Source organism: Sminthopsis crassicaudata, chromosome 1 (assembly GCF_048593235.1).
Source record: "Sminthopsis crassicaudata isolate SCR6 chromosome 1, ASM4859323v1, whole genome shotgun sequence".
NCBI lineage: Eukaryota > Metazoa > Chordata > Mammalia > Dasyuromorphia > Dasyuridae > Sminthopsis > Sminthopsis crassicaudata.
The window spans coordinates 377292212-377318541 of record NC_133617.1 but is presented as its reverse complement, the minus strand read 5'-3'; the positions used below and the strand labels follow the sequence as shown (position 1 = coordinate 377318541).

General features: G+C 33.3%; 1 protein-coding gene across 3 annotated transcripts in view; it reads right to left on the bottom strand.

Moving 5' to 3' along the window:
- DCC (DCC netrin 1 receptor) overlaps window positions 1-26330 on the bottom strand; it is a 1370610-nt gene that overhangs the window by 358329 nt on the left and 985951 nt on the right. The window lies entirely within an intron of this gene.

The following is a 26330-nucleotide window of genomic DNA, read 5'->3' as shown; positions in this document are numbered from 1 at the left end:
TTTTCTCATCTGTAAAATAAGCTGGAGAAGAAAATAGCTGAATACTCCAATATCTTGATAAAAAACAAACAAACAAACAAAACAACCCTAAATGGTGTCACAAAAAAGTTTGACAATTTTCTCACAAACTGCATCCAATTTCTCTTCATAGAAGCTAACTATTGAAAAAAATGGAAAGATTTCTGAAGAGATGCATAACTCAGGAAAATAAACTATCAATCACTATCATTCCAAACAGACATCCTCTTAATGTTCAAAAACCTTACAAAATTAGCAGAAATCCATCTGAAGATAAGAGGGAAGTAAGGGAATAAATGTTTTTATGGAGCCTCCTATATGCCATAACTATACTAAGTTTTTACAAATATTTACTTGTATTTTATAAATATTTTTCCTTTTGTTCTCACAACAACTTGTGTAGGTATTATTATTATCCCCATTTTAGAGTTAAGGAAACTGAAGTAGAAGTAAAGTAACCAAAAAGGACATATCAGCCAGTAAATATCTGAGACTAGATTTAAACTTACATCTTTCTGACTCCAGATCCAACACTTTAACCACATACTACTACCTTTCTCCCTGGAAGCAAATGATGTTTCCTATAGGATACAGAGAGATGTCATGCTCCTCCTCTGCCCCTATCTCCCCACTATTATTGAAATAAGGAACAGTATTCTTCCATCATATATTTTAGTACTTTCATGGTACAGGTAATAGAAATTAAAGTCAGGGTCTGAAGATAGAGCCTGGAATCAGGAATATCTGAATTTAAAACCAAGCCTCAAACATTTATTAGCTGTGTGACTCTAGACAAGTCAACTAAAGTCTTTTTGCCACAGCTAGCCTATCTCAAAAAGTGGATATTAATAATAACACCTACCACTACTGTGAGGATCAAGTGAAATAGTAATTGTAAAGTCACAGTGTCTGACACATAGTAAATGACATATATTTATACATGTGTGTTAGCTATTATGATGATGATGATGATGATGATGATACAGTTTTATTTAATGTAAATGCAAAGAAGAAGGGAAAATGGGGAAATTATTATTTTTTCTTACAAAGCATTATTAATTATATGCCTTTGACTACATATATATGTAAGTGTTCTGAATTAAGGGATTAAGAGGCAGGAGATTTCATTTTTAAGACATGGTATTAATTGTTTGACTTTGAGATAATTAGTTAACATCTGAAAATTCTAGTGGCTGAAAGTAAGAACCTGGATGAAGTGTTTTCAAGTTCTAAGCCCTTACTGCTATTAAGAGACTCAGGTCTCTGAATCTATACAGCCATTAAATAAATTATATTGCCTTTAAGAAGTGGCATAATAATTTATGTTATTAATGTATGAAAACTATGATATTCACAGTTTGTCATGAGGAAGCAAACCATTCTGTGAATATAATGTGATATCTTCAACGTTTAATCAACCATAATCAGTTTGAATAATGTACATTTAACTTCCTTCAGGAACTTTAATTTAACTCTTTAACTATCTCAAGCACAAGCAAAGTCACAAATCTCTGATTCATTTAACATGTTAATACTTGTTGATGCAAAAGAAGTCATAAGGAAACTATTTAACATGTTATTTAACATGTTAAATTTATTTATTAAATTATGTTAAATTTAACATGTTAAATTTATTTATTAAATTATTTAAAATTTAACATGTTAATACTTGTTGATGCAAAAGAAGTCATAAGGAAACTACTTCCCTCCTCTCCTCTGCTTTCCTCTCCTAATGCTTCCCTCTTTTGCTTCCTTCCTTCCTTCCTTCCTTCCCTTCCTTTCCTTCCTTCCTTCCTTCCTTCCTTTCCTTCCTTCCTTCCTTCCTTCCTTCCTTCCTTCCTTCCTTCCTTCCTTCCTTCCTTCCTTCCTTCCTTCCTTCCTTCCTTCCTTCCTTCCTGTCATTCTATTTCTGTTTCTTTATGTTTGTCTCAGTCTGTCTCTCTCTCTGAGTGTTTATTTACATATCTGTCTGAATCTCTCTCTCTGACTTTGTCTCTCAGTCTGACAGTCTGTCTATCTCTCTTCTCCCCTCTCTCCTTTTTCTCTCCTCTCTCTCTATATATAAATAGATAGATAGATAGATAGATAGATAGATAGATAGATAGATAGATATCCCCCCCTCTGTTCTTCTCCTCTGCCTTCCCCTTATCTGTCCTTCCCTCTCCCACTCCCTCTATTGTCCACAGATATCTATGCTTGGTAAAAACTTGAAATGTGTATTGTCTTTTTTTTTTTTTTCTAAAACAAACTTAGCAGATTAAAATGAGCGTCATCTCCATAAGAATGCAAATAAATTCACTTTGCAGAACTCCTTTAGGAGGCCTAGGACATGATGTTGTGCAAATGAGCCTAGCTCTTTATGATCAGACTGATGTTGCACAACTAGGAATCCAAAATGAAGACAAATGTGAGTGTCACCAAGTGTGCCATTGAGCACTTGAATATTTAAAATCTTTTCACAGTGACCATTCACTGTAATGGATGCAAATATCTCTAAATCATCAATACAACAGTCACCAAATCACATTTCTTTGAAACAACCCAAGTAAAAAATGCCTTTGACATTCTTGCTTCATAAGTTTACACTCAAATGATAAACTATTTCTCATATATCCAATTTTGGCTAAGGGAACTAAGGATTCTAAAAGCTGGAAAAAATTTTAGATATCATCTAATGCTATCTGTTCATATGATCAAAGAGGAAATTGAGTCTCAAAAAAGGTTAAATGATTTTTTTCCAAGGTCATATAGTGAATAATTTGAAGCTGGACTTTGAAGCCAGATCTCTTGAGTGTTTATCCACTGCTTTCCCAATATATAGATTTGGGTTCTTCACTTTTTGATTGTTTGATTGATGGTTTCAGAATGATTTGGAGGCCATTTTCGGTAATAATGGCAGACAGCCATGGCTCAGCAATTACCTCTAGTTACCTATGTCTTTGGCACTACTTCTTTAAACAGTAGGTTTCAGTGGTTGACTCCATATTGAACATATTTCAAATGCAAGCTATTTGGGAGATGACTTAGATTTATTGATAATACAGTACATATTCTGATTGCTTCTTTTATTTTTTTTTCTCCTGTAGTTAACAGCTTTAATGATATTTATTTGAAATCTGTTTCTATTCTGTATGGGGTAGACAACTTCAAAAAGCCTGCAGGCAATGTAATTATTAGCATAATGAAACCCCTTCTTGTCTGAACTCTATGTAGTTAGGAGATGTGACAGTAATTTGGCAAGAAAGAAACACAGTACTACAGGGTATGTTTCTATTTCTGATCTAAACGAACCTGACAAAATTTGGTTATATTTAATGTCTATCAACTTTTTGTTTTCCATTTGGTTTTAATATGATCTGCCAAGCCACTTTAGAGTGAACATTACTTTGCTGTAAACATATAAATATTTTTCTTTTTTCATGTATTATAGGTATATAAAATATATAATAGACTTATATAAGTATATATGTATATACTAAAATGTAATAATGTTTTGTAATACAAGTATCTACTATAACTCATATATGTAATATAGGTATAAATACTTATATATGCACATGCAATAAAAGGGATATCATAAATAAATGTATGATATATTTATAATATCTAACCTATATAAATGTATTAAATGAAATACATGATATACCTAAGCACAAATGTGTATATATAATACATACATATGTGTTCATCATATATTATCTATAATATATGCACTTATATGCATCTATAATATACCTATATGCTCTAATAAATCATATGGTACTTTTTTGATAATTAATACAAACTAGTACTATAGTATATGCTATGGTCAGACATATGGTCATGAAAGCATTTTTTAAGGTCTCTCTTTGACAGTTTAGTACTAAGACCATGAGCAAACCCATTTACTTTTCAATGTCCTAGAAAACTCTTTAAAATTATGTTACAAACAAAATAAAAATTAAAAATGCTTTTTTCAGAAGAAACAATAATATAGAAAATATATTTTTATTAATCATACTCAATGAGGGAATGTTTTTTAATAAAAGGAGTTAAAACTCTAACATGATAAGAAAAGGACCATTCAAGAGCTTTGCTGAAAAATCATTGAAATAATTAAATGTCAACCCTGAAGATATTTTAGAATATGGCTTTTTAAATTAGCATCTGGAAATTAAAAAATATCGAAATCTCAATGTTTAACCTTATAATACTGGGTATTTTATTGACTACATTAAACTACCTTTATAATAATCATACCTAGCTTCATAAGACTGAGCCTCTGAAAGAAAAAAAAAAAAAAAAAGTTGAAAATTCTAATGAAGACAAGTCTCTTGATTTTACCTGGGAAATAATAGGCAGTGTCTACTATGATAAGTGGAGAGGGTAGAAGCTATTAGCTGGATGATCTGGTTGCCAAACTATGTAAAAAGGGAATATTTCAACAACATAGAAATACATCTTTGTTGCTATGTAAGTTTGAATGTTCTAGAAAATAGATTTAACCCTTTATTTTATATGAGCATAAGATAACAGACATCTCAGGTAAAAGCTGCTAACTCAGCCATGTGTGGACGCAAAAACAAAGCCATGGGCTTTGTGCACTGTATACAAAACATTTACTTTATTCTTCCTTTTATTCATGTATTTGAAATCTTGTAGAAAAAAAGAAAAAAGATTAATTTGGAGAAAATTGATATACTGTATGTTTTTATAAAAGAGGAAAAAAAAAAAGTTCTCAGAAAAAACTGTCTGTATGAGAATATTTTAGCCAGGAAGTATGTTGTTAGTGGAGCTAAGATGAAACACTGGTTATAAACAACTTTGATTTCTTCAGGATATTCGTTTTAAGACATTAAGACTCAGCTTTCTTTATGTAGACCTAGAATCAGAGAGGCAGCTTGATTTATTTAAAAGTTGAGTTCTCTTAAACATAATTATATATATATATATATATATATATATATATATATATATATATATATATATAACTATACATATACATAACTGTATAGCAAATATACCTCAATTCCCATTCAAAATATATATTTGGAATTAAAATTCACTTCACAAATCACAGAATGGTAGATTTGGAAAGGATGTTAGCAATGATTTAGATTACTAATTGTAACATGCAGATGAAAAGATAGATTTGGAGAACTGGATCCAAATCATTCAGCTATTTAGTAACAGAGATAGAACTAGAAGTCAGATATTCTGCTTCTGAGTATTGTCACTTTACCATTATGCCTTTTGTGGAATATTTTCCATTTTATAAGGCCAAGTTTTTACAATCATCAGGTTAGGTTCTCAGTTCTAACTCATACCACCAATGTGGTATTTTCAAAATGAAGGGGTGGGACTGCAAGGAACCTGAAATCTATTCTAAATCTACTTTCAAGGAGAAAGTGAGGCTTGAACAGCTCTCCTTCCCTCACATATTATTCAACTGCATATCATGGTGTCACTTTCCTGATGTCATGATTCTCTTTGAGATGGAAGGACAAACTAACACAACAACAACATGACCAGTCACTCAATCAACAAGTATTTACTAAATACTAGCTTAGCATCTTACTAGAAACAATTGACAGCTTTAGTCAAGTTTCAGGATATAAAATAAACTCACAGAAATCACCACTATATCTATATATTACTGACATAGCCCATCAGCAAAAGATACAAAGATAAATTCTATTTAAAATAACTGCAGACAAAATAAAATATCTGGGTGTCTACCTACCAACAAAACACTTCTCACATGAATAAAGTCAAATCTAAACAAATAGAAAAATATTAATTGCTCGTGGGTAGTCCAGGCTAATATAATAAATATGACAATTCTGTCTAAATTGGTCTATTTATTCAGTGCCATACTAATCAAACTGCCAAAAATTATTTTATAGAACTAGAAACAATAACAACAAAATTCATTGAACAAAAAGATCAAGAATATCAAGGGAATTAATGGAAAAATAATGCAAAGGATAGTGGCTTAACAGTACCAGACCTAAAGCTACATTATAAAGTAGCAGTCATCAAAACCAAAAATGATGGGAAAACTGGAAAAATAATATGTCAGAAACTCAGCATAAATCTATATCTCACACCCTATTAAAAAAAATAAGGTCAAAATAGGTACATGATTTTGGTGTAAAGGTTGCCATAGTTAAATTATTCCTTGCTCTTCTAATTTGCTTATTTGATCTTTGGAGAAGGAATGAATTTATGACCAAAGAAGAACTAGAGAACATTTTGGAAAAAAATTTGAGCAAATAAAACCAACAGAAATAAGATTAAAAAAGAAGTACAAAGCTTGGAAATTGTTTTCACAGACAGTGTTTCAGATAAAGTTCTCATTCTCAAAATATATAAAGCACTGTGACAAGCTTATAAGAATACAAGTCATTCCTCAATTAATAAATGACCAAAGGATATGAACAGAAATTTTCAGATGATGAAATCAAAGCCTTGTATAGTCATATAAAATGCTCTAAATCACTATTGATTAGATAAATGCAAATTAAAACAACTCTGAGGTACCATCTCACAGGTCTCAGATTGGCTAAAATGACAGAAAAAGATGTGGGATAGGATGTGGGAAAATTGGAACACTAATGCATTGTTGGTGGAGTTGTGAAATGATCTAACCGTTCTGGAGAGCAATTTGGAACTATGCCCAAATGGCTATAAAAATATGCATACCCTTTGACTAGCAGTGCCATTACTGGATCTGTATCCCAAGGAAGTCATAAAAAGGGAAAAAGACCCACATGTGCAAAAATATTTATTGAAGATCTTTTTGGGGTGGCAAAGATTGGAAAATGCCCATCAATTGGGGAATAGCTGAACAAGTTGTAGTATATGAAGGTAATGGAATATTATTGTTATATAGAGAATGATGAACAAGCTGATTTTAGAAAGGTCTGGAAAAATTTACATGAACTTATACAAGTGAAACAAGCAGAACTAAGAATTCATTGTACAGAATAACAGCAAGAATGTGTGATGATCAATTATGAAAGACTTGGTTCTTCTCAGTAGTTTAGTAATTCAAAGTACTCTCAATAGACTTTGGATAGAAAATGCCCTCTACATCCAGATAAAAAACTATAGAGATTGAATGTAAATCAACACATGCTATGTTCACTTCTTTTTTTCTGCTTTTTTTTCTCTCCCATAGTTTTTTTCTTTTTTATTCTGATTGTTCACTCTCAACAAGATTAATAAAGCAATGTGTATTAAAAATAAGTAAATAAACAAATTAAAAAAGAAGTACTAGCTCAGCACAATGCATTGTGCTCAGTGTTGTTGTTGTTACTATGTTTTTGCCCTTTGTTTTGTAAAGAGGCCACTGATATCCTTAGGTGATTTCTTGATTTGTGAGTTAATTTGATTTAAGTGAGACAAGAATTGTACAAAGTCATTCTCCTCCAGAGTCACCAAAGTTCAATTGCAAGAGAAATATTTGTCAAATGACTGACAATGGTCTGGGATGCAGCAGGTCACCTTGGTGTCTTTGATGTCTGAGCAGGTCCAGGCATTTCACAGGGCCTGCCACAAACACCTTCATGGCCTCTGGAGCAAAGTGTTCTCATCTATCCATTCCCCTAGAAGAGGTCTTCACATGCTTGGGGTAGACACTCTCCTAATTCAGTGGAGGGTTTCGCTTAACCTTCAAACTGTTTTAGCCTGTCAGTCAGGTCAAATTTACTGCGGGACAGATGCTACATGTTACAGCTTCTTGGAGCCAAAGGTGAAAATTGAAGGATAGGTAGACACCATATTTGTATGAACAACCCTGAAAAGGGCTGGCAAGGTCTGACACTAATGATACTGATTTTGCTTTAACAAGGCACCCACACATTGTGCTCAGTACTAGGGATAGAAAAAGTAAGGTGAAATAGTTAAATAGAAGCTAGAATTGTATAGATGCATGCTGTAACAATATAAAAAAAAAAGTAGTATTGTGAATAGGCAATTCTAGAAGAGCAAAGCAACTTCTTTTTAACTTTAAAACATTAGTTCAATTTTGAGGAGATCTATGGATTTTGCAAAACAAACAACTAAGAAAATTAAAAAGTTCTGATCACAATTTTATTTGTTTAGCAAATATCTTATCAAATCACACCAAAGGATTCCCCTCCTCTCACTGGAAGAGCACCAAAAAATATTGAATCCAATTAAAGTTGAACTTATTTTCTAAATTATGATTTGAAAACATTTCACTGACTCTTGGATAGTAAATTCAGGACAGCTAGATGGCACAGTGAATAGAGGACTGGCCCTGGAGTCAAGAAGACCTGAGTTCAGACAAGAGCTATTGAGTCAGTTAAGCCGGTTGCTCCAAAAAGAATATAACAAATTCATAATTATAATTCTAAAAACATGGTAACTATTTAAAGCAACAAAACTACATTCTTATGGCCTTGGATATCTGAAAAATAATGCCTAAGATTAAAACAACAATATAAAGGATAGCAATAATGCTACATCTGCAATTCTTTGTCAAATTTTCAAATATCATGTAAAACAAAACAAAAAAAAATTAGGGGAAAAATTTGGCTTACTGTAAAATTATTATAAAGAAGAGTTTTTTTAAGGAGAAAAAGATGTCATAAAAATGAAATGGATACTTCAGAAAGGATATTATGAAGAGGAAAAATGTTTGTAAATGTAACTATTTTCCATGAAAATGTGGAAAGAAAGGAAAGAAGACAAAATTTTGGCTCTGAATTATCTAGATTATTGCTTCCATTCTCTACACCATTTCCTGTGAATTAGAAGTGTAATAGAAGAGATTGTATTTCATTGACAAAGTGATTTTTTTCAAGACAAGCCAGTGTGAATAGTGCACACAGTGATATCTATTAAGGTGAGATGATACAAGGGAAGGAAGCTGTAAAATTATGTATGATTTTTTGCACTTTCACAGTTTGAGTAATAAACTAAAGATTTTAGCACTGGGAGTTAAATATAAGCTTAATGAGATTTCGTGAGATATCACTCATAACTAGAATATATAGTAATAGAAGAGTCCCTCTTGTTCCAAAGAAGTGGATTGGAAGAAGCAAGAGAATGCTAAGCTAGTGCTAAGCTAGTACATGAAAAGATTATTCACTAGTGTTGAAATCCATAATCATACAAAAGAGATGTACATGATAAGAAAGAAGGAGATACAAACAATACAGTGATGGAAATATACTACACACTGCCATGCCACTGGGACTGGATAATTAGTGGGCAAAGCTGGAAAGAAAGTAGGATACAGTTTTGTTAAGGGACTTCAAATATCTGAGCATTTCTGGAAGGCTGTTCTCTGCTAAAAGGAGTATAGCTGATCTATCTATCATCTTCTTGTCCTGATAATTATATTTTAAGAAGATACAGGAAATAAGTAGAACTGCTATTCTCAACCAAATTTTTACCAATAAGGAAGAGTTAGATGGTGAAATGTAAAAATAAGTGTTAGAAGAAATTAACATGCAATCACAAAACAATCAACAATAAGATTTTATTGATAGCAGTATGAAGATAACTCCATCTCAAAGGCTATGACCACAGAAGTAGAAACACAGGAATATTGAAAATCAGCAAAGAGCTCTGCAAGGATATGAGAACCCTTGGGTTTATATTATATTTCAGGGATTTGTTTTATTTGTGTGAATCAACAAATCTCCCAGACTCAGTTTCCTCATCTTTTATTTCTTCTTATTTTCCTCTTCTTTAAAATTGGGTAAATAATATCTGTTCTTCTTAAGGTGATAGCTTTATAAAGCATCAAATATTTTATGAATATAGCATGTATTACCACATAAATCTGGAAAGGTTTTAAGTATGGATCTGGTAAGAGACTATATCTCTAACTCAAGGTCCATTCTAGCAGACTTAGAGAAAATAATGACTAAATTGGTTAGAAAATAATAAATATTTTTGGTCTTAGAAACTCAGGAAAACCATATTTAAAGATCATCTGTTCTTATTGGTTTAATTATTCTATGCAAGTTATTTCTTGCTATCTCCCTGCATGTCTCTACTTGTCTATCATCATCATCATCATCATGTATTTCTCTCCTTCCTAGTTTCCCTGCTTCTGTCAAGGACATCATCATCTTTTCTCTTGCAAAGATTAACAATCCCAAAGTCATTTTTACCTTCTCAAATTCTCTTGTCCCCCATATCTGGTAAATTGCCAGATCATACTCAGTTCTATATTCACGGCATCTCGCATGTCCCCTTCTTTCCACTGCAAGCCTCACCATTGTAATTCAGGTCCTTATAACATTTTGCCTGGAATAATGTGTTAGGATTACTAAGTGAGAACTGAGGTTTTCTGGACAATTATAAGGTGAGAACTCAGGTTGACTTGATAGAGGGGGCAAGCTCATTGGCTGGGGTGGTTCTTCCCAGAAGCCCTTGCATTATCCCACGCCCATTCTCTGGGAGGATAAAAAGAGACAGCAGTGGGCGCAGAGAGCAGATCGGCCTGAAGAAGGATAAGAGTTGGAGGAGATTCAGAGCCAGGATTCAAGAGAAAGACTTTGCATTACATCTGGCTTGACGGGGCTCTCTGCAGGAAGGGAAGTCACTTCTAAGGACAAGAGTTAACAGCAACTGCCTGGAGACAACGGTTCACTACAGGAAGAAGAATCTGTCTGAAAGATTTGAGTAGACACAGCAGATCTCTTCCCAGAGAGTAATCCGGCAGCTTCTAGAGACGACAGCACGCTACATTTGGCGCCCAACGTGGGGCAAGGACTTTTGCTTATCCTGACAAGAGGAGCTAGACCAGACCTTCGCAACCGAACAGGGACAGACACGGTCCTGATTCCAGTGGAAAAGCTTCCGATCTAGATCTCAGTCTCTCTGACCCAGAACCGTGAGTAACGAGGAAACTTTGTTAAAGATTAAGTGAGTGTGCTAATAGATAAATAAGGAACTTAACTTGTTAAGGGCTAAACCAGGAATCTCTTATAGTGAAATGGGGCAAACACCTTCTGTTCAAGGAAAATGTTTAGAGAGCATCATCAAGGTTATGAAAAGCCAAGGATTGATTATAATTTTAGAGGAGATTACTGAACTTTTAAGAACTGTGAAGGTTATATGTCCTTCTTTTTCTCTGGAAGAAGAATTGGATCCAGATGAATGGGAATTAGTAGGAAAGCAATTAGGTGAACACTATAATTCCAGGCCAAACTCAATTTCCAAAGATACAATTCATACCTACAATTTAATCCAAATGGCTTTAAAAAATGTTATTCTAAAGGAAGAGATGAAGGAGCAAAATGGGGAGGTGTCAACTAAACTAGGTGAAAAGGATGAATCAGATAACAATGAAGTTAAGTACAATTCTGAGCAACAGCAACAGGAGCACCTCCCATCTCCTCCCTCAATTAACCCTTCATGGGTGGAGCAAGAAGAAGGAGAGGAAGAGGCAGAAACACAAACAGAATTGCCTGTGAAGCAGCCTAAGCCTATGACAAGATTAGAAAAAGCATTGGTTAAAGCTAAGAGAGAAGGACAGGATATAAGTGATTTTATACATGCATATCCTGTGATTGAAAATATTGATTCTGTAGGTCATAAAATGAGAAGATATGCACCTTTAGATTTGAATAAAATTAAGGATTTGAAAAAAGGTTGTACCCTTTATGGGACTACATCAGCTTATGTCAAAATGTTACTAGATGGTTTGTCTTATGAAGTCCTAACCCCGAATGATTGGAAATCCATAGCAAGGACATGTCTGGAACCTGGAGAAAATTTATTATGGCTTGCGGAATTTCATGAATTATGTAAAATTCAAGTCAGATGCAATTTGGAAATAGGAGTTAACACACAATTCACTTTTGAGCACTTGGCTGGTGAAGGTCGGTATGGAGAGAATTCAGAACAGACTGATTATACCATGACAATATATGAACAAATTGCTAAGGCTGCAATAAAAGCTTGGGGTGTCCTCCCTGGACAGAAAGATCGCGGAGAGGCTTTCACTAAAATACAGCAAGGTCCCAATGAAACTTTTGCAGATTTTGTGGGACGTTTGCAAACTGCTGTCAAAAGAACTATTGGAGAAAATTCAGCTACAGAAATAATGACCAGACATCTGGCTAAGGAAAATGCCAATGAGATTTGCAAAAGAATTATATGGGGATTAGACAAAGATGCTCCTTTAGAGGAGATCATAAGACGCTGTGCTACAGTGGGAACAAATGCTTTTTACACCTGGACAATGATGAATGTGGAAAGACAGGGTCCCTCCTGGCAAGGGACTTCTAGAGAAACTCGGAGATGTTTTCAATGTGGAAAAATTGGACATCTAAGTATATGGGGATTAGACAAAGATGCTCCTTTAGAGGAGATCATAAGACGCTGTGCTACAGTGGGAACAAATGCTTTTTACACTCAGACAATGATGAATGTGGAAAGACAGGGTCCCTCCTGGCAAGGGCCTTCTAGAGAAACTCGGCGATGTTTTCAATGTGGAAAAATTGGACATCTAAGAGCTCAGTGTAGGTATGGAGATACAGTGAGAAGACAGGGTGAGAGAAGACCTAAAACCCCATGTCCAAAATGCAACAGAGGACTCCATTGGGCATCAGAGTGTAGAATAATTCAGGGAAATGGGATGAGGGGCCCAGGTCCAGGGCCCCAGGCAAAAAAGACTTGGGGCATGATGGCAGCTGATGTTACACCTAAAGAGCCTTTAGAAGGCCAGGACTCTGATTTAATCAATCAGCAGAGAAGCAATCACATGGCAGAAAGGGATTACCTGATAAGTCAGTCAAAAGGCAATCAGATTGCAAAAATGGATTACACTTGGGGAGAATACAGGCCTTTTAAACCAACAGGGCTGTGCCCAGTGCAAACAACTCCAATGTAATTGTCAGATGATGAGAAGAGATTTAGAAAGTGGTAAATAGAAGAAAATTAGGTAGGTTAACTGCCTGGGAGAGAGGGTTTGCTTGTATTTTAACAGACAGAAGAAAACAGATGAAGAAGGAAATAGATGGGTGGCAACAAGCACCTGGAGAGAGATAGAAAAAGAGAAAGACCTCAAAATAAAGGAGAAGATCTAAGAAACATCTTACACCGAAAGAGCATGGCTAATAAAAAGACTGTTAAAGAACTTTAAAACCAGCAGGAATCATTGGACTTCCTCACAAAAGATGAGAATAATGGACAATAGACTTATGGACATTTATAAATTTTCAATTTATGATTATGATTATGTTATATACTTCTAGCATGTGTTATGTTACTATGTTACTATGTGCTTATGTAATTTATGTAATTATCTGTAATACTTCCCATATTGATGGATTTATGTTTCAAGGTCATGACTGTCCTATGTTCTAAATCAAAAGAAAGGGGGAGATGTTAGGATTACTAAGTGAGAACTGAGGTTTTCTGGACAATTATAAGGTGAGAACTCAGGTTGACTTGATAGAGGGGGCAAGCTCATTGGCTGGGGTGGTTCTTCCCAGAAGCCCTTGCATTATCCCACGCCCATTCTCTGGGAGGATAAAAAGAGACAGCAGTGGGCGCAGAGAGCAGATCGGCCTGAAGAAGGATAAGAGTTGGAGGAGATTCAGAGCCAGGATTCAAGAGAAAGACTTTGCATTACATCTGGCTTGACGGGGCTCTCTGCAGGAAGGGAAGTCACTTCTAAGGACAAGAGTTAACAGCAACTGCCTGGAGACAACGGTTCACTACAGGAAGAAGAATCTGTCTGAAAGATTTGAGTAGACACAGCAGATCTCTTCCCAGAGAGTAATCCGGCAGCTTCTGGAGACGACAGCTCACTACAATAATGGAATAGTTTCCTTTAAAATTAATAGACTTCCTTCAATGTATTGCTTCTCCAATCCATTCTCCACAGAGCTGCCAAAGTTGTATTTCTAAAGCACATGTCTAACCACTTCTCTTTCCTTATCCAGTGCATCCTTGCCACCTTTAGAATAATTGGTACTTATACGCTGCCACAATTTGACTTTAGGCTATGTTTCCAGTTATTACATATTGTTCCCCTTCTCAAAGACTATGGCACACTAAAACGGTTCAACTTGTGACTTCGAGCTACAAACCTTACTTCAAATCCTTGCTTTTTTCTTTACTATTTGCATGCCTTTGGACAAAGCATTTGGATTCCCTGAATCTTGCTTTTATCATTTGAAAAATAAGAGACTTGGAAAAGATGGTTGCCAAGTCTTCCAAGGTCTAAAATTTATCATTAAAAAATCCCTTTGGGGAAGAAAATGGAGAAGTAGATTAAAAAATTAAAAAGCTATTTTGATTAATAAGCCCATCAAAAACCTTCCATTTTGAGGAATATAAGCCAGGTTAAATAAAAAATTGAAGATAAATTCAAAGGAATGACACATTCCTTTAAGAATCTTTTCAAGAATTTAAAGTCCTTAATCAACCAAGGCTTAGGATAAATGCAAAGCACAACAAAGTTGTGTTTGTTTTAATATCAGGAAAGGAACAAAGTTATTGGGAAAATTATATCAGATAGTCAAGAGACAGCAGAATTTTTAACTCTTTTTCCTATCAAATAGAATAGGCAGCCTGATGTAACAGAGTTCTGAGAATTGTACTACAACCTTGTTTTTGGCCTTTACAGGTTATATGACCCTGAAAAGGTCATTTAACCTCTGCCTACCTCAAGGAAAAGCCTGGTTTATTTATTGAGTCATTTCAGTCTATTTGACTCTCCGTGATCTCAATTTGTGGTTTTCTTGGCAAAAGTATTAGAGTGATTTGCCATTTCCTCCTTAAGTTCATCTTATAGATGAGGAAACTGAGTGGAAACTCAGTAAAGTGACTAACTAGCCTGGTGCTACATGGCTAGTAAGTAAGACAATGAATTTGAACTCATAAAGAGAGTCTTCCTGATTCTCAGCCCAGTGTTCTTTCCACTACAGAGCTAGCTAGCTGCCCTAACTGCCTTAGTCATAGATGACTTGATGTATGGTAACCATTACAAAAGAGAATCTCATATCAAGGATATTTTCCTTTATGTAGGCTGATGGCATCATAGATTCTTCATGTGTTGTCTTTCAGAGAGAATGCTCTTCAGACCACTAGTGATATAATATAGGGCTAATATAGAACTATAATAAAAAATAAGTAAGGAGATGAAAATATCTACTTGTCCCCAATATATTCTAGTTCCTTGATATAGCTTAATTATATCCTAGGGTGCTAGAAGTACTTTAGATATATTTGTTGAATCACTATTGGTAATCTTGGGAGAATTCATAAAGCCCGGGTAAATTGAGATTAGAGGGAGGCAAATGTCTAGATTTCCTTTTAAAATAAGGAAGAACTTGGATATAGTTGTGGGGAAAACAACAAAAGCAACAACTACCTGATTATTGGATTGGGCTATTTTGATTCAATTATCCTGCCCCAAATTCTGCGTGACACTAAATAAACAAAACTTAAATGTATACAGCTACCTTATCTTACTTAGGCTAAATACATGAAGACCTGAAATTTTTAGTTATAATTGATCTTCTTTTACCCAACAGAACATGGGTTTTCTAGATAAAAAAATTTTATAAGGGTATACTACATCCATTTATTCATTCAAATCCCACCAAAAGCTACTAATTAGATATTTATTTGAAGCAGTCTTGAAAATGCTATATAAGCCAAAATCTATACTTCACTAGCAAGCAAACTTACTTAAACATGCTAACAGATTTCTTTCTCTTTCAGTTTAGTTATCCAGTCTGGTTACTCCTCAGGCAAGTAAAATATCTCCAGGAGGTCCAATTATCTCCTGACCAAGAAATTCCTCCACAATATTTCAAGTCTGCATTTGGACTGTTTTGTTTTTTTTTTTTTTTCTGAACTTCAACATACCTCATGCTATTTTTCTAAAATTATGCTACTTTTCCACCCATTCATTCTCAATTCCTCACCTTTGCTTAAAAAAAAAAAAAAAAAAAAAAAAAAATTGAGTTAAATTTAAAAAAAAAATCTCTATTCATCAACTCATTCTCTTTAATTCTCTTAATAAAATTCCAAAACATATTTTTCAAGGGATATTGTTGATTTTCTTAGACCTTTTTAAGCCTTTTTTATAGGAAGATGATCTCAGCAAAAGAGAATTTTGGATTGAAGAGATGTAGACTATTTCAATCAGCCTAAATAATCCACATATCTGAAATAAACTCTCAACTAACTTTTATGCCTTGGGCTAACTTCATGACTCAAATCAATAGTTACTTCCTCCAAGAAGAACTTCCTGATTCCTCCAGTCTGATTGATATGGCCCTTCAAGGAGATGTTATCATCCAGAACTTGAAACAAAGTACTGAGTGGAATTGAGGAGACAATGGTTAAATCTAATTTAGCATTGATTTAATCCTACAACAAATAATGGTTCCCTCATGATATAATGATTGGTGTATACTAAGTGTGGGACATATAAGATATAAGTGAGAAGCTCTCAGAACTTCAGGGGGTTTCCAGGAGATTCACAACTAGGATTGACTTCCAAGATTCACAAGCCCACAGAGTCAAGATTCATTGCCATTTCCACCTTTGTGCTGAGTGGAGACATTTGAACAAGAGCTCTTGGGAACCAAGGAGAGAGGAAGGCCTCCAGAAAACTAGCCGAGCCCCAAGTGAAGGAATTAAGATTTTTGAAAGGATCTGGATGCATTTGAGGTGATTATTGAAACTTAACTGAAGCCAAGGCTGCCTCCAGAAGCTTCCCAAGAGATCTGCTCCCAGAGAATGATTATAATTTAGAGAAGAGAACATCACAGAATATAAACTCTTTTAACAGCAATTTTTTCTCTTTTTTCATTTGAGGGCTTAACGTAACAAAATGCCTAATTATAGTATATACTTATTAAATGCCTGGTGAATAATTATTTGTTAAGAATAAGTTATGCATGCTGGTGGTATTGTGAACAAATCCAACCATTCTGGAGAGCAATCTGAAATTATGCCCAAAAAGTTATCAAACTGTGCATACCCTTTGACCCAGCAGTGCTACTACTGGGCTTATACCCCAAGGAAATACTAAAGAAGGGAAAGGGACCTGTATGTGCCAAAAATGTGCCCTCTTTGTAGTGACTAGAAACTGGAAAAATGAATGGATGACCATCAATTGGAGAATGGCTGAATAATTGTGGTATAGGAATGTTATGGAATATTATTGTTCTGTAAGAAATGATCAGCAGGAGGAATACAGAGAGGCTTGGAGAGACTTACATCAACTGATGCTGAGTGAAATGAGCAGAACCAGGAGATCACTATACACTTCAACAACAATACTATATGAAGATATATTCTGATGGAAGTGGCTATATTCAATATAGAGAAGAGCTAATTCAGTTCCAATTGATCAATGATGGACAGAATCAGCTACACCCAGAAAAGGAACACTGGGAAACGAGTGTAAATTGTTTGCATTTTTGTTTTTCTTCCCAGATTATTTGTACCTTCTGAATCCAATTCTCCCTGTGCAACAAGAGAAACTGTTCGGTTCTGCACATATATATTGTATCTAGGATATACTACAACATATTTAACATGTATGAGACTGTCTGCCATCTAGAGGAGGGGGGTGGAGGGAGGGAAGGGAAAAGTTGGAACAGAAGGAAGTGCAAGGGATAATGTTGTAAAAAATTACCCAGGCATGTTCTATCAAAAAATTATTAAAAATAAAAGAATAAGTAATGCAGGTTAATTTCATTTTTTGATGCCTATGTCATGATTCTTCTAACAACTGACAACTGGAAGAACTGTTTGAAGAGAACTACTAGAGCAGGTAATCAATACTTCCCAGACAGTTCAAATAATGCTTGGATAACTCTCTACTTGTTAGATTTCTCCCTCTAACAAAGGACCAAATCTAACTCTTTGTAACTTCTACCCATTGATTATCATCTGGCCTCCAGAACCAAGTAGAACAAATCAAATTGTCTACTATATGACACTTCAGATATTTGAAAAATACCATATTTTTGCAATGTCTTCTCTCATTCAAGCTGAACATCCTCAATTATTTAAATAATTCTAGATATGCATTCTCTCCAGCTCCAAAAAAAGCCCAAATAGAATTATGAAGAGTTTGACATGACTTGAAAAACAAATGAACAAAATTATTTATCTCTGATGCATAGTCTAATACTGCATCAAATATTGGCCTTTCCATAACTGCAAAATCCTTTCTATATCTCAGAATCTCTGATGGGGACTATTTAAGTTTGTCATTAGAAAATTAGCAAAAAGAAGAAAAAAAAAATGAACTAAAATTATTGAGATCACCTATCTACCATAGATTAGCTAACTCTCCCTTTTACTTGTCATATTAATACATGCTACATAAATATGCACAGTTCCATACTTTGCTCTATGAATTACAATCATTTATTTCTGAGAAATAACTCATTGAGGGAAAACAGCTCAATTTTTTTTTTTTTTTTTTTTAAGGCTGTGGGAAGGTAAGAACATCATATAAGCCAGAAACATGTAATTCTTCCTCTGCTTCTTCACGTTGATGTTCAATTATTTTCAGTTGTATCCAACTCCTTGTGACTCAATTTGGGTTTTCTTGGAAAAGATACTAGACTGATTTGCCATTTTTTCTCCAGGGCCATTTTATAGAAGGAAAAACAGGATTTAGTGTCTTTCCTAGGATAACATAGCTACTAAGTTTCTGAAACCAGATTTAAACTGATGAAGATGAGTTCCTGACTCCAGATCCAGCATTTTATTCACTGTATCTCTCCTTTCTTCCCTCCCTCTCTCCCTCCCTTCTTCCCTTCCTTCCTTCCTTTCTTATTTATTTATTTCCTTCCTTCCTTCCTTCCTTCCTTCCATCCTTTCATTTCTAGTATAGTATGAAGGGATTAACATACACATATACAAAGGACCTGGATTTACACTCTACCTTTGTGAAATCCTACTATTTGATCTTGGGCAAGCCACTCAACCTCCTAATCCTCACTTTCTAAATCTTTAAAATAAAGGGATTGGATTATTGATATTGTTGCTTTTGTTGATCCTTCATTTTTTGAATAGACATCATAGAATGATGTCTTGACTCATATGTCAATTAGATTAAAGTGAGACAGAGTTGCACAAAGTCATCAGCTATATTTTCTCTTCTAGAATTATTGAAGTCCAATGGTAAGACCCAAATCAAGATGACTGGTAATAATAGTGGATGGCCAACCTCTAAGCCTCCAGAGAACCTGCTTCAGCTGCCTTCATGGCTGTGGCTTATGAAGTCCCTTCCAACTTTCATTCTATAATACTATGATTCCTACATTCACACATATGCTACTCTTAGGTGAATACTATCAATTCTTTTTTTTTTTTTTCTGTTTTAAAATTGATATGAGTAACATACATTAAAAAAGTCAATTGAATTAAAAATATATGATCCTCTGGTACTTTATTTAGATCTAGCTTTGTTTCTCTATTGCTATAGGTTCATCTATCTTCAAGCATTAAAAAAAAATAATAATTACAAATGATTAATAATTCAGATGTCACCACCACAAAGGAATTCCAATTTTTTTAATGTCTACATTTTAAGATCCCTGAACAGTTTTTCTACCCTCTTTTTGACACCAGAACAAAAACTTTAAAAATGTTTTCTAAAAAAAAAAAAAGAGAGAGAGAAATTACAGCAACTGAAATAGAGTAGACATCTGACCTTGACAGCATTGAAATTAATATTCACTCTGAGAATCTTTTGACATTTATCACACTGGAGCGCCTTTAAAACCCCAACACACATGTATTCAAGGAAAAAGATTGATAATCACACTACCAGGGCAATAAAACCTGGTTGTTCCATATCTATCTGAAGCATCTTAAAGGCTCCCGGTCTGCTGACTGAACCACTGGGAGGATTAAGTTTATTTTATTTTCAGTATTCAAAAGATAAGGAGTTCATTAACCACATGGAAGATTTTAGCTTGTTCTGAGATAGCTGTAAGAAGACAAATAGACTTCAGGAGTAAATCATTTCACAGAAGTTTGAGAATGGCTTTAAGTAAAAATGAACATTGTTATACTTGTTTGAATCAAAAGCTGAGCTTCTTTCTAACCCAACCCCCTTGGGGCAGCTTTTCCGTTGAAGTGATAAAGTACAGACCAATGGAAATAGAACCTCATTGTAATATTATCAAAAGCATCAATTTTGTTGATGAAAGAGATAGAATAATTGTAACATTACAAAGTTTGCCAAAATAACTGCTTAAAGAAGAGTTTCTTAATTGACTCATGTCTTTAAGAGCTGTGAGATTCAATAGAATGCTTGATTCCATTCTGGTTAGTTATGTCATTACCGGGTATTTGTACAAGCTATGTGATTGAGATTATTTGAGAGATTTCAAATTGGAATAGAAAACAGAAAAAATAATATATTACTTCCAGGTGGGCATTTGAACTGACAAAATATAACATTTTTCTTAGATGGAGATATAGAATAAAATGAGGATTATATCTGTCATTAACAAAGATCTAATATAAATGTGCCATTTTTAATCTAGCAAGATGCATTCAAGAACCTTCTGTGTATAAATAAAGTAAAGATAATTTAAAACAAATAAAGTAAGTTATACTTGAATTTTTAGTTTTAAAAAAATCTTAACATCCTTGGTTATAGGAGTGATCAACAAAAGTAGTAACACTTCTGAGAGATCTAAATTTACTTTGTGAATACTTATGATTGATCTTTCAGATGGTCTTAATCATTTCAAAGAGTGAGAATAACAGTTAGCATTTTCATTGATTAACCCTATAGCAGAAGAAGTTTAGATATCAAGATACAACTAAGAGCAAAGGCCAGGGTAGTGATTTATATAATTAAGAAGTTAAAAAAAAGAAAAAGAAAAAGAAAAAAAAAAAAACCTGTACAAAAAAACCTGCTTTAAGTTAATATAACTTTTTAAGAATAGGGTGAAGTTCATTGTAAAAGTGATATTAGCAGTAGTAGTAAAAATAGTATAAATGGTAATAATAGTAGTAGAAGAATGTTATCAATAATTAGTAATATAGCTATTAATATGTAACTGGCTTTATATATATATATACATACTTGCATTTATTCATGTGTATATAACTTTAGTGTGTTCATACATATCCACATATGTAAATATAGATATATATGAAAACATTTATCATATTCATATGATATATATATCATACTTATGTATTATATTTTATAATACTTATTATATATAATATTTAATACCAATTATTGAACTCATATGCATACTGCTCTGATTCATTAGAAAATAATACTATCTTTATAATTGTTTAAATTAATTTGTTATTTCTTTCCCCTAAATTACCTTACATGATTGTGAGGCAACATAGTATAGTGAAAATGACACTCTAGATTTGTACTTAGATACATAGAATCTTATCTTAGACATCCTCAAGCTGTGTGACTCTGAGGAAGTTACTTAACCTCTCTGCCTTCTCCTCCACTATGTATAGTGAGGGTCATATGATAATATAGTCAAAGAGATCTGTAAACCTTAGATATATATCAGTGGTAATAGTAGTAGTGCAATAACCAGATTCACATGATTTCTTCTACAAAGTTGAAATCAATGAAGTTACTTGATATTTTCTGTTTAATACAAAAGAAAAGAATCTACATGGAACAAATAAATATGGAATTAAAAAGCCAATAGAATGTAAAAATTTAGAAAAGCAAAAGATATTTTTATATATTTTTAACTTTTAACAAGGATGTTTAATATAAGCATTAATATATAAATGTATATATATAAACATATATTTGTGTGTAATATATATGTATATATATATATATATATATATATATATATACATTACACATAAATCTTTTAATTGGGATTTTTTGTACTTTGATGGACAAAATTAAGATAAATCTATAATTTTCAACTTGATAAGACTTTCAATTCATAAAAATTCAATTTTTTACTTTTTGTAATTGTCCTATTGATTTAAATATCATATTTCTGAAGTTGATCATATGGTAGTCTATAAATGGATGGGTGCTCAAATGAATGATATCAGTGATACCAAATGCTTTAAGGGATGAATAACTGGTGGTTTGGAGAGATAGATAATACTGTGGTAAAATAGAAGATATCCTTGAGTAGGAATCATAATAAAATACTTATTCTGAACATAATATTAATTGGTTATGGGTGATTGGACAAATGTTTTTATGAAAACCCTTTATTCCTATTGTTTTATCTCTAAGAAGATAACAATTTCTTCTCTTTTTATCATTCTAAACTATTTTAAGGATCAAAGGAGAAAAAGAAAGTTATCCCTTCATGCAAACTTGACTTAAAAATAAAATAGATAAAATATTCTGAAAGAAATCTACATACCCAAAAAAGATATGAAAATCCTTGTAAAGCAGACCACTATAAGATGCTGAATGCTGTCGCCAGTGGATATGATAGTGGATATCTGAAAAGTAGCTTTAAATCAGTTTCTGAGTGTCCACAGAATGAGTGATACTCTGCCCCTCCCTGTGCTCAATAGTGAGGCTCCTATTTTCACTATTGTAGGCAGAAAATGTTCTCTTGAGAGGAAAAATGAACCATCTCATTAGCATAAGCATAAGCTATATGCTAGAAGTACAGGACCATTAGACTTGGAATGAACTATCATTAGAAATGAAAATCACTAGAAAATATGATAGTATGTGACCTTAGTTTTGTGGTTGGAGGATGTTGTCCAGATAAAGGAGCATGCAACAGGAAGTGTTTGTATGAAGATGATTTGTCTATGCAAAAAAGGAGTTATTTGAGAGCTGGAGAAAATATTAACTATGTAGATAGAAAACCAGATTCAGAAAAACTTTTTCTTTAATATTGATGACAATTCAAGTCAAAGTTCAAAGTCTCTTTGAAGGTTTAGAAGTAAAAAACAACAACAAAACAAAACTTAAAAAAAAAACTCTGAAGGAACACAAGTATTTATAGGAAGCAGTGGTTGATTTGAACAACTTAAAAATCATGCAGGATTTCATAATGTTAAAATGTCATGAGAGGCTACTCATATCAATATTGATTCATTAAAGAAATTCCCAAAGTTTCTGCAAAAAAATAAATGATGAAGATCCTTACTTGTTGAAGCAAATCTTTAATGTAGATTAAACCAGCCTATTTTATCAAACAATGCCATCTCAAACCCAAAAGTAAAGTAAAACAAAACAAAACAAAGCAAACAAAAAGGAAAGAAAAAAACTTTGCCAGGACATAAAGGTTGAAAAATAATACTATTTTCCTTGCAGGACATGCATCTGAGACATGTAAATAAACCTGTTCTTGTGTAGCCCTCAGAAAATTATATTTCATTGAAATGAATCTGCAAGTCAATACTAATTAGACCTTAAGTCACTAATCCTTTTTTTTTTTCTAGTAAATTTATTTTTAACACACATTGCTTTATGAATCATGATGGGAGAGAAAAATCAGAGCAAAGGGAAAAACCATGGGAGAGATTTAAAAAAAGCACAGAAACAAAGAAGTGAACATAGCTTGTATTGATTTACATTGTCTCCTTATTCTTTTTCTGGATGTAGATAGCATTTTCTGTTAAAAGTTTATTGAGATTGCTTTGGATTGCTGAACTAATGAGGGGAAAAAAAAATGCCTTTCATAGTTGATCATCGCATATTCTTGCTTCTATTGTGTACAATGTGTTCCTGGTTCTGCTTGTTTCACTAAGCATCAGTTCATGTAAATCTTTTCAGGTCTTTGTATAATCAGCTTGTTCATCATTTTTATAGAATAATATATTCCATTATCTTCATATAACACAACTTGTTCGGTCATTCCCCAATTGATGAGCATCTCTATATTTTTCAATTCTTTGCTACTACAAAGAGTAATATTTTTGCACATGTGGATCTTTTTTTCTCCTTTATGATTTCCTTGGGATATAGACCCAATAATGGCACTGCTAGGTCAAAGGTTATCCACATTTTATATCCCTTCTGGTATAGTTCCAAATTTCTCTCCAGAATGGTTGGATCATTTCACAACTCCTCCAACAATGCATTAATATCCCAGTTTTTCCACATCCCTTTCAATATTTATGATTATTTTTACTGTCACCTTAGCCAATCTGAGAAGTGTGAGGTGGTAAATTCACTAATTCTAAGGTATGAATAAGCCTTATCATCTTTGAACAATCATTTATGCCCAGCTTCATTCCTAAAGTCAGGAATTTTTGTAATTATAATAGTATTGCTTTCAAGATTCTACTTATTTTGGATAATATCTCAGGTCGTCCTCTTCATCTCTATGATTTTAATGAAAATTTAAAAGTGGTGTACATTCCAATATTTTTTATTATTACAATCCATGGATCAGGGAGTGATTGTGATTTTCAAGACATATTATTTAAGCACTCCATTTGCCCAGGTAATTGCAGCTTTGGATACAGTTAAAGATTTGACATTGAGAGGTTTCTGGAAGTCTTATAATATAATATGCAATCTAAAATGTTGTTAAGATATGGTAAGATGTAACAGAAATGTTTACAAAGAGAGTTTGGGAAAACAAAACAAAACAAAACAAAACAAAACAAAACAAAACAAAAAAAACTGTGCTTTCAGTTTGAACCTGATTTTGACATAGATAAAATTTTTAAAGAAGTGAATAACAAAATTCTTAAATTCATAAAAAAATTAGAGCTAGAAGTGGATGAGAGTGATGGAGGAGTTTATTGAATCTCATGCAGAAAAACTGTCAACTGAGGATCCAATTGAGTTGCTAGCTGCAAAGATTTCAGAAGAAAAGAGAAGGTTTTAAAACCGAGGTCAAACCAAAATGAAACAGTCTGAAGAAACATTTCATCATCTGAGTAAATTTTTTGTATTGATAACTTTAAGATTTTATTTTAATTTTCAAAGAGTTTTTGAAGATAATATTGCTTGCTCTTGTTAGATACATGAGGGGGAAAATGGAACCAATGTCCAAATATCTCTTCATAGCATCATAAAAAAAGTTGTGTAACCAAAGACCAGTGATAATGACGAGATTCAGTAGATGGGGAAAAGGCAGCATACTATGTATGCCTTGTTAACTTTACAGAACTATGCACACTTTATCATTAACTTTATTTTTCATTTCATAATTTTGTTTATTATCATGCCACAATTGTTAACATGTCAGCATTTTTGGTACATTTTATGGTTTGTTCAAAGGCATTAGTTTGTGTATGCCTTTATTATAGAGACTAAGTAATATTAAGTAAAGTAGGGTTAACTTTGTATTACCAAAAAACAAACAAACAAATAAACAAAACAACAACAACAACAACAAAAACAACACTGTAAATGGAGGTCTGGAGAACTGTCCACATAACTTAAAGTGAGAACTATCTTTACATAGTGTGAAAGTACTTTGAAAAGAATAAAAGCTTAACAATATTGACACTGATATAGTGTCAGCATAGAAATAAAGGCAGTAGAAGTAAGCAAAATAGATAATTTAGACTCCCCCACAATCATTATGCTTGATAATGCTTTGATATGATTTATTCTGAGGTCATTCAGGACATAAATTGAAATGTACAAGTTAGTTGTCTTATTGATTAAATATAATGTATAATGACCAAACATATATTCCTAGAGTCAAGAAGACTCCTCTGACTTCAAATTTGTAATCAGATACTGACTAGCTGGGTGACGCTGAGCAAGTTACTTAACCCTATTTGCTTCAGGTTTTTTTTTTTTTTTTTTTCCATGTATAAAATGCATTAAATTAGGAAATGGCAAATCACTCCAGTATCATTGCCAAGAAAATTCCAAAAGGATTACAAAGAGTTGGATATTACTAAAAAATGACTAAAAAAACAACAAATAATGACTAAATAGCATTTCCTTTTAGGATATATACATATTCTTCTCAAAAATCCCGTTCCAGTGTCTTGTAATAGAATAGAAATATTTGTAGATTCTTGGCATTTTTGCCCATATAATTCCTGGTAGATTCTGTCATTCCTGGAGAAAACACAACAGCTTTTAAGATGAGTCTCATTTTTTGTGGTCTTTCTGAGAAATCACCTAGTTAAGTATGAGGACTTGGTGAGTTATATTTGGTGATGGTTTCTTTGGCCATGGAAAATGATGAAATTAATACTTCAGCAAACATTCACTAAGAGCCTCCTATGGAATAGGTTTTTGCTGTCTCCTATGACACTACATACAAGATTTTTATAATGAACTTTGTTTAGGGGGAGCCAAGATAGTGGAGTAAAGTCAGGAAGCTGCTTGAGCTCTCTTAGTTTCCCTTGAGAACCACATGAAACAAAGTATTTGAACAGAGTCTGCT